This window comes from Hydra vulgaris, chromosome 11 (assembly GCF_038396675.1).
Source record: "Hydra vulgaris chromosome 11, alternate assembly HydraT2T_AEP".
NCBI lineage: Eukaryota > Metazoa > Cnidaria > Hydrozoa > Anthoathecata > Hydridae > Hydra > Hydra vulgaris.
Window position 1 is genome coordinate 19,625,001 of NC_088930.1, and position 8,781 is coordinate 19,633,781.

At 29.4% G+C, this 8,781-nt stretch overlaps 1 protein-coding gene and 1 long non-coding RNA gene across 9 annotated transcripts in view; one reads left to right on the forward strand and one right to left on the reverse strand.

Annotated features, from left to right (window-relative positions):
• Window positions 1-1,320, reverse strand: part of LOC136087494 (serine hydroxymethyltransferase, mitochondrial-like) — a 9,882-nt gene extending 8,562 nt beyond the window's left edge. For 5 of the 8 annotated variants that reach the window (XR_010641830.1, XR_010641828.1, XR_010641831.1 and 2 more), the window contains exons 1-3: window positions 1,016-1,320; window positions 716-814; window positions 498-539 (exon numbers count right to left, since the gene is read on the reverse strand). The gene's annotated coding sequence lies outside the window, so the exon portion shown is untranslated. The remainder of the gene's footprint in view (window positions 1-497; window positions 540-715; window positions 815-1,015) is intronic. The other 3 variants (XM_065810382.1, XM_065810383.1, XM_065810384.1) reach the window with 3 other exon arrangements.
• On the forward strand, window positions 1,261-4,096 carry LOC136087495 (uncharacterized). Its single transcript, XR_010641832.1, has 3 exons — window positions 1,261-1,359; window positions 3,135-3,518; window positions 3,749-4,096. It is a non-coding gene; the product is annotated as an uncharacterized LOC136087495 (long non-coding RNA).
• Window positions 4,097-8,781: the final 4,685 nt, after the last annotated feature.

The window sequence follows — 8,781 nt, forward strand, 5'->3', positions numbered from 1 at the left end:
TAAATTTAATTGTCGTGCAATTATAAAACTTAATATAAGTTAAAATATCTTGCCAAACTTTTTTTAAATTTTCACAAATTGTTTAAAGGATGGTGAGAGTTAAAGTAATCAAAAATTTTGATGTACTCTTAATCAGCCTTAAAATTTAGGTTAAAAAGTAACATCTTCAGAGTTCATAGAATTACATGGAAGGTGTAAGCTAGTTCTGCAAAACAGCTGTAAAAATTTTCTTTTTACAAAAACTTACATGGTAGCTCTTTATAATTAACAAGTTAGAATTAAGATGCAATAATGAGCATAGAACAACCTCTGCTCCAGACTAATATTTACATTTGCATACTTTAAGTACTTTACAAGTAGTCTGGTACAACTGCATATAAATTTGTATTGAGTATGTCTCTTAGAACAGTGACATTTGACGAGAAACACATTTAGAAATCTTTTCACATTTACAATTTAGCTTATGCATATTTGTTTTGATATAGTAAATTTATTACCTGATGGACTAACTCTTAACGTACTACATTTGAATGGAGAACCTAAGGTAGAAAAAAGAAAAATTGCACACATGCAAATTTACACCAAATACTTCAACAGTTTATACATACAAAACACATTTTGTAATAACAAAAACACATAGCATGACAATGGAGTTTTTTAACTCCGAATTATGTAAAAGATGAGTTTTTGCTTTAAAATGTTAAAATTTTCTTACATCCAAACACCCTTGTATATGTATCGACTATTTTTTAGAATCAGATTACAAAACCAAAATCACAGAAAAAAATTGAATGTATTGATCATCATCATAAACCTGATTTAAAAATAAATGCTGTGCTATCAATTTTTGTATTTTCTGCAAATATGCAAAAGACAAAAAAGGAACTAGATAGATAGAACACCAATTAATCTACTACCAAGATTTAAAATATTTGGCAAAAAAACAACAACAAAAAAGCAAAGTTTAACGTTTATCCTGCTATAAATAAACACAGCAAAGAAAATAACTTATCACATTTTCAACTAGAAAGCACTACTAGTGATAATGACCGAACCAATTAATCTCAAATACTATGGTATTCAAAACACGGGGTATCCAAAAATCATCACCTGACTTGTTTTGCTAATAACTTCTTGTTGGATTTACTTATACATAAAGTCTTAACAATAAATAAAAAATTGAAATTAAAAACAATATCAAAAATAATGGTTTATGTAAGAATAATTTTGAAAAATTGTCTTTGCAATGACATCGCAAATGGTGGACGCTATTTTCAAACGGTTAAAAATAACTGTTTGAAAGGAAAAAAGTAAAAGAAAGCATTTATAAATTAAACGAAAAATAAAATCAACAAAAAAGTAGAATAAATAAATGTTTTAAAAGAAGAAAAGAAAAAGAAATATCTGAAAGAAATTAAGTAAAAAAGTAATGAAAATAGAAGTGGAAAAAAAAAACGTTAATGAATGAAATATATAAAAAGAATGGCAAAGAAAGAAAAAAAAACTATTTAAACTTCGGAACCTCGATCGGCAAATCAAGATTTTTATTATTTTTTCATATATTTCTTTAGTTTTCTTTCATATATTTCTTAGGATTATTTATTTATTTTTCTTAAATTTTTCAGCGTATATAGTTTTACTTATTATTTTTTGTTAGTCATTTATTTATTTATTTTTTTAGTTATTATTTATTTTTAGTTATATATAAATTTTTATACAGTTATATAATTTGTTTTTATTTTCATTTTAGCCATTTATTATATATGTTTTATTCTACCGTGTATTATTATTATCTTTTTTAATCCTTAGTTTTTTCTTTGGTTTTTTTTTTTTGCCAAAGGTAATTTTTTGTTTTGTTTGTAATGTTTGTTGTAACTTTTGTTTTGTGTTGATTTTGTCAGTGTTTTTCTGTTTATATTGTATTTATTTACTTGGTTATAATATTTGCAAATATTTTGATTATTATATTAAAACAACTATGATAATATAAAAATATATATTAATATATTTTTTTTTGTCGTTTTTATGTCATCGTTAGTTGTTACGCTTTGTCAGATTATTACTATTTGTAACTGTAACTTTGTATGTAAAAACGATTGATGTATGGAAAGTTATACAGATTTATTTAAATTATTATAATTACTTTATTATTATTATTATTATTGTTATTATTGTTATTACTATTATTGTTATTATTGTTATTATTACTAAGATTACTTGTATATAAATAAACTATTTTTTGAAGGTATTTACTTGAGATTAGTATTTCAATACTATTTGTAAATAGCCGTGAAAATTTATTTTCAGAACATATATGATTGATTGATTGATTGAGGAGGCTGAATAAGTGCGAATTTCATAACTGCGAATCTGCATAAGTACGAAGCAGTTGCAAAGACTGGCATAAGTGCGAACTGGCACAAGCGCGAACTGGCACAAGCGCGAACTGGCATAAGTGCGCCGAAAAAATTTGCAAACATTGGCATAAGTGCGAACTGGCGTAAGTGCGAACTGGCATATGTGCGAATCAATTGCAAAAACTGGCATAAGTGCGAACTGGCACAAGCGCGAACTGGCATAAGTGCGAACTGACATAAGTGCGCCGAAAGAATTTGCAAACATTGGCATAAGTGCGAATTGGCATAATTGCGAATTGGCATAAGTGCGAACTTGCCAATTCACCACTTATGCCAATTTGCACTTATGCCAATGTTTGCAAATTCTTTCAGCGCACTTATGCTAATTTGCGTTTGTGCCAGTTCGCACTTATGCCAGTTTTTGCAATTGCTTCGCACATATGCCAGTTCGCACTTATGCCAGTTCGCACTTATGCCAATATTTGCAAATTCTTTCGGCGCACTTATGCCAGTTCGCGCTTGTGCCAGTTCGCACTTATGCCAGTCTTTGCAACTGCTTCGCACTTATGCAGATTCGCAGTTATGAAATTCGCACTTATTCAGTCGCCCCCTTAATTGCCTTCATTTTTATTTTATTTTAAGTTGCTCGGACTAAAATACAATTTATCTTCATGCGGCAATAACATTAATTTCTGCAAGTTCTGATATACTCTTGTCTTATAATAAAATGTTATAGTTATATAACAAGGTTTGAAAACTACCCTTTTGTCCTGATAGGTTTACACTTACACCAAATACATTCAATAGCCTTCCGTAAATATCTTTAATTTCTTATTGATTATATTTTGCTGGGAAAAAAAATCACTACTGTTTATCATTGTAAAATACAAAGATTTTGACCACATCTTCAGAAGTTTAATACGAAGTTCAGCAAAGAATTAACCCACAACGATTTGTTTTGACTACCAAGAATTTGTGCATGCGTACATCAACGGACAAACTAAAAACAGTTCCAACCCGTCTATAGACAGAAAAGTAAATATTATTTCAGAATTCTGATGAAATATACCAAGAAAAATACAACAAAAGACTTCAGTAAATTGCGAAGAACGATTCAACACAATAAACGAATCAGTTGCTATTATTCAAGGGTTTACAAATGTAATTTTTTAAATATGAATTATTAAAGTTTATTAAAATGTTTTTGTTTAAAGTTCTGAATGCAAATGTTTTTATAAATATGTTTTGAAAAGTTTTGGCTATAAAAAAAGCCGTTTCTTTAGTTTTTCTGCTAATACAATCCTCTTTTACCAAAACAAATTTATTTTGGCTGTAGGCCACACAATTTATCATCTTTGAACTAATCATTTTCAATTCCAAACTTGATTTAGACTTGCAAGTTGCAAATCTACTTATACTTGACTAGAATCGATGAACGTTTTTCGCCCGATGGCTTCAAACGGATTACGTAATATTCAATAGGCTTCACCAAAAACGGCAAAGTTCTGGGTAATATTGATGATTCGTTGCGTTTTGTCAGTTAACTTCTGTTTGTAACTTTAACTATGTATTTATAAACAATTATTGTATATAAGTTAATTTTGATTTATTTTGATTATTATAATTTATCTTATTATATAATAACTACTATTACTCTCGCTATTAACTATTAAATTAATCTCGCTATTATGTATGTGTTGTATTTATTACTTTCATTTGTATCTATTGTAATTATTATTATTTGGTGGTACATTACTCTTATTAAGTAAATATCTTTAATTATGTATAATAAACATAGTATTATTATTTTCATTTTTATCTATTATTACATTATTGTCATTATCACATATCAGGTAAATACATCAGGTGTTTACTTAAGATTAGTTTATTACTATTTATAAATGACATTGAATTGTAACAGCTTTTGTATTCAGAAGCATATATTAATTAATTGAGAATAATAATTTTTCTTGTAAACTCCCTCTCTCTGTAGGCTGTGTATTGTAATTTTACAATATCTGAAAGGAAGTATGAGACTAGGAATATAAAACGAAAATAAGCCCTCCAAGCCCTAATAAAACGAAAAAGCCCTTGATAAAGAGGCCAGAGAAAAAAGAGATGTAGCGTGCTCATCTGAAATGGAAATATTTCTCCATTGTACAACAGTTCAGACGCAGAAAGGTAAAGTTCCAGAACCAGAAAGTCAAGGTGAATGTAAAATCAGAAAAGTTCAAAATCAAGAAACAGTTGATCTTGAATCGGCTACAGCTGAAACAGACGTTGACACTGAACATCTACAAGAACAAGCAGTGGTAGACCTGTCAATATAAAACCGATCTTAGTTTATGGGAAAAAATTTCATCAAACATGCAATCTCATTTTATCAACTCCAGTGGTATAAATTCCATCAAAAAGGCAAAGGACTCTTGCAATGAATACAATCGAACAATGGTATAAGTCAAAACCGGTATTGTACTCTCTCATTATTCACTCAACATCATAAACTAACTGACGAGAACTCTGAACATACCTTGCTTTGAAACTCACCAGCAAATGGACATGTTAATTGTTTCAAGTGTAAGTTTTTATTATTGGATATGAAAATAACTCTCCTTTTACATAAGGGTTTAATCATTTAAAAAATGGACAACGTGATGTCGAGCTACGTGAAAATAGTGAAAGTCATATATCGACTAGTTTAGCATTTGCACAGCGACGTGGTATGATTGGTTGTGTGATAAGAAACAGGAGAAAGCAATCTTAAATGAATCTAAAATCTGGTTATCTAATCGTTGGCGGTCCGTGGATATGGCAAAGTTTTTAGCTGAGCGTGGTTTGCCACTTCTTGGATATCAAGAGAAATTCGGTTCTGCACACAATGGTAATTTTATGGGCATCCTTGAGCTACAAGCTCTTTTATGATCCAACTTTAGCTGCACATATTGATAAACATGGCAATACTGGTCACGGCAAAACATCACACTTATCTTCTTTTGTCGATGATTAACTCATTAATTTGATGGATCAAATAATACTTTTGTTTATTGTTGATGGAATACAAAAAGCAAAGTATTATAGTGTGTCAATTAATTTAACACCTGACTTATTGCACGTTGATCAGTTATCTGCGACAGCTCGTTATGTAAATAAAGGTGAACTAGTTGAGAGCTTTTAAACATTCATTAAGTTTAAAAGTCATACTGAAATTGGATTATCAAATGCATTGAAAAGTAATGTTGATATTGGCAACTGTATTGTCAGATGTATGATAATGCATCAAGTATGTCTGGATGTTACATTGGTGTTTAGACTCATTTTTTATCTGTTTGTAAATATGCTATATACACACCCTGTTTTTCTCATTTATTAAATTTAGATGGCAAAAATGCTGTTGATTGTTGTTGTGCAATAATTTTTTTTGATATTGTGCTACGGATCGACACACTCTTTAGTGCCTCCACGCACCGATGGACTATCCGGACAAAAGCACTAGCCAAAGACATAACACCAGTGCCTAAAAAACAGACACAAGTTGGTCAGCACATGCTGACGCAACAAGTACTTTGCGGAAAGGTTACACAAATATTCAATTTGCTCTACATACCAATGTAACTGATAAACGTAAAAAAGGCCAAACTCGAAAAAGGCACTTGGACTAGCAAAACGTCTTGGTAAATTGGAAACTGGAAATTTGACTGTCTTTTGAGGTTCGATACAGCAAAGATTAAACAAAACAAGTCTATCTATAGAAGGGTGCTACTTTAGATTTGAATAAATCTGTTGATTTGTTGCATTCCTGGTCTGAGCATGTTCAATCGTTGAGATGTGCGACAGATTTGGATAAATTTGAGAAATATGGAAAAGAGTTGTCTAAATGTAAAGTATATGAAAAAGAAGTCAAATGAGTAAGAAAAAGAAACCAACAGTTCGATGAAGGTACTTTTGAAAAAGTTTTGCAAATTTGAAATTTTCTAAATAATGAATTTCGAGTTAATGTGCTCATTGCTATTATTGATCAATTAAAAACAGACTTTGACTTACAGATGTGCCGCATATCTAGATGTGGCCAACAGATTTGGGTTCATAAACAGTTTGCAAACATTGATTCGTATGAAAGGGATATATAACAACATTATATTGTGATACTTTAGCAGTATCTTACTTCAATGCTATTGAAGTCAGCTTGGAAGCGGAAAATGTTTTAATTTTGGTCATTCACTCAAATAAATTTTAATAATACAAAAACAAGCGAGGACTTGTTGATGTACCGCATTTTGCTCAATAATGGCTTGGTAAAAACTTTTCCGAATGTTTCCTTTAGAGTTTAACTCAGCCTGATGTTGGCATATTGTACAGGAGAATCTTAATTGCTACATGTCCATCACTCTTTTTATTTATTTATTGGAATCATCCAACTAAATACGATATTAGGCATCATAAAGAGGTTTTGAGTTCATAACTTTGCCTTAAAACAAATTACTTCGCCTCATAATAAAACATCTAAACTAAAATAACCTTCTATTGGTCAAAATCAAAAGATGTTGAATTGCGATGTTATTTACTTGTTTGTGTTATGTCCAGCTTTTGCATTTTTGGATTAGGACTAGAACTAGACCACAAATTTTGACCAAAATGGTCAAAAAACAAAAAAACAACTATGAAAGACCAAAACAATGATCAAAAAACAAAAAAAAACTATTTAAACAAGGATTTTGTATAAGTCCATCAGAAATAACAAGTTTCAAACAGTTTGTTATGTGCAGCAATGTTGAAGAAGTGAATTAAAAGAATAAGATATGGTTTAAAAACAGCTAATATAGTATCTAAAAGAAATATCTAAATTTTGTGGTACAAAGTTCCTGACACGAATGCAATGAAAAAGGTACTCTAATTGTGATTTTGTGTTAGCCTTTATGGTTAAAATCTTACGAAATTGCAAAATCAAGATAATATGACATATGACTGTATGTATGCATATGACTGATGACTGATATAATTTAATATTGCAACTCTAAGTTTCATGTCTTATCACAATCATCAGGCAAGTAGTAAAAGTTTAATTTTGCTACCTAAAGCAAAATTAAACTTTTGCTACTTGCCTGATGATTGTGATAACACATGAAACTCAGAGTTGCAATATTAAATTATATTATAAACATTAGCATTTAGTTAATTCCTGGTACTGCGGGTAACAGTAACATATATACTATATAACTCTAGTTTATCTATTGAGCACTCTTTCAAGTATACAATATTATACATGATAATATAAAGATATTTTCTTTATTCATATATATACACTTGCGTATATATATATATATATATATATATATATATATATATATATATATATATATATATATATATATATATATATATATATATATATATATATATATATATATATATATATATATATAAGTTTCAAGACTCAATAATTTGATGTATATTTACTGGTCTGATGCTGATAACGAATAAAAAATCAATTGCAATTGAGCAGAAAATGTAGGTTTGGAGATTCAAAACAGTTTTGATAACATTGTAGGCAACCAATCAATTATCAAGCGTTCAAAGCACGCCAAAGCACTTGCCAAGCTGCTACCAGCAGTCAATGACGATGTAGTTCATGTAGACTCTAATGTTTTGCTCCATACAATAATTATACTAAATTACAGGGTAGAACATAAAACTGATTGCTTTAAATATAAATTAAACCAAATTCCTTTTTACAAATAGCTTAATGAGAAAACCCAACAATTTAGAGCTTGATAGAAAACTCATGTTAGAAACCACAATTTTAACAATTAAAGTCATCACGTTAAACTGTATAAGACAGTACACACAATCAAAGACATCGCGGTATAAAAAGTTGAAATAACAATTAATAGTTGTTAATTTACAAAACTGAAATTATATATTACAAGTCTGGTATTATATAAACGCAATTAAATAAACTACAATAAATAAAACAGCCTATATTTTAACCGATATTTATTCATATTTTTAACCGAGGAGCTTTGCTGAATTGAGTTTTTTTGATATCTTCCTGTCACCTATGCAAACATCATGGAACAATATTGTATATATATGTATATATTGCAAAAAAGTATGATAGTAATATCTCCATTGTTTTTGATGCTGACAAATTATTCGTTGAAGATTACAAACATCAAAGGAGAGAGAAAAGGTTTGACGACATTGCATTCTAAACAAAATAATGCGAATAGTCTGAATTTCCTTCAAACAGCAATATTAAAACTCCTTTGATCAAAGCATTGAGATGAAGCTATGAGAAAAAAGTAATATTGTAGTGGAATGAAAAGGAGATGCTGACAGAACTAATGCCACGAAAGAAACTGGACTTGTACAAAACGGAAAACATGTTACTATTATTGCTGATGATACAAACATTTTTGTGATGTTG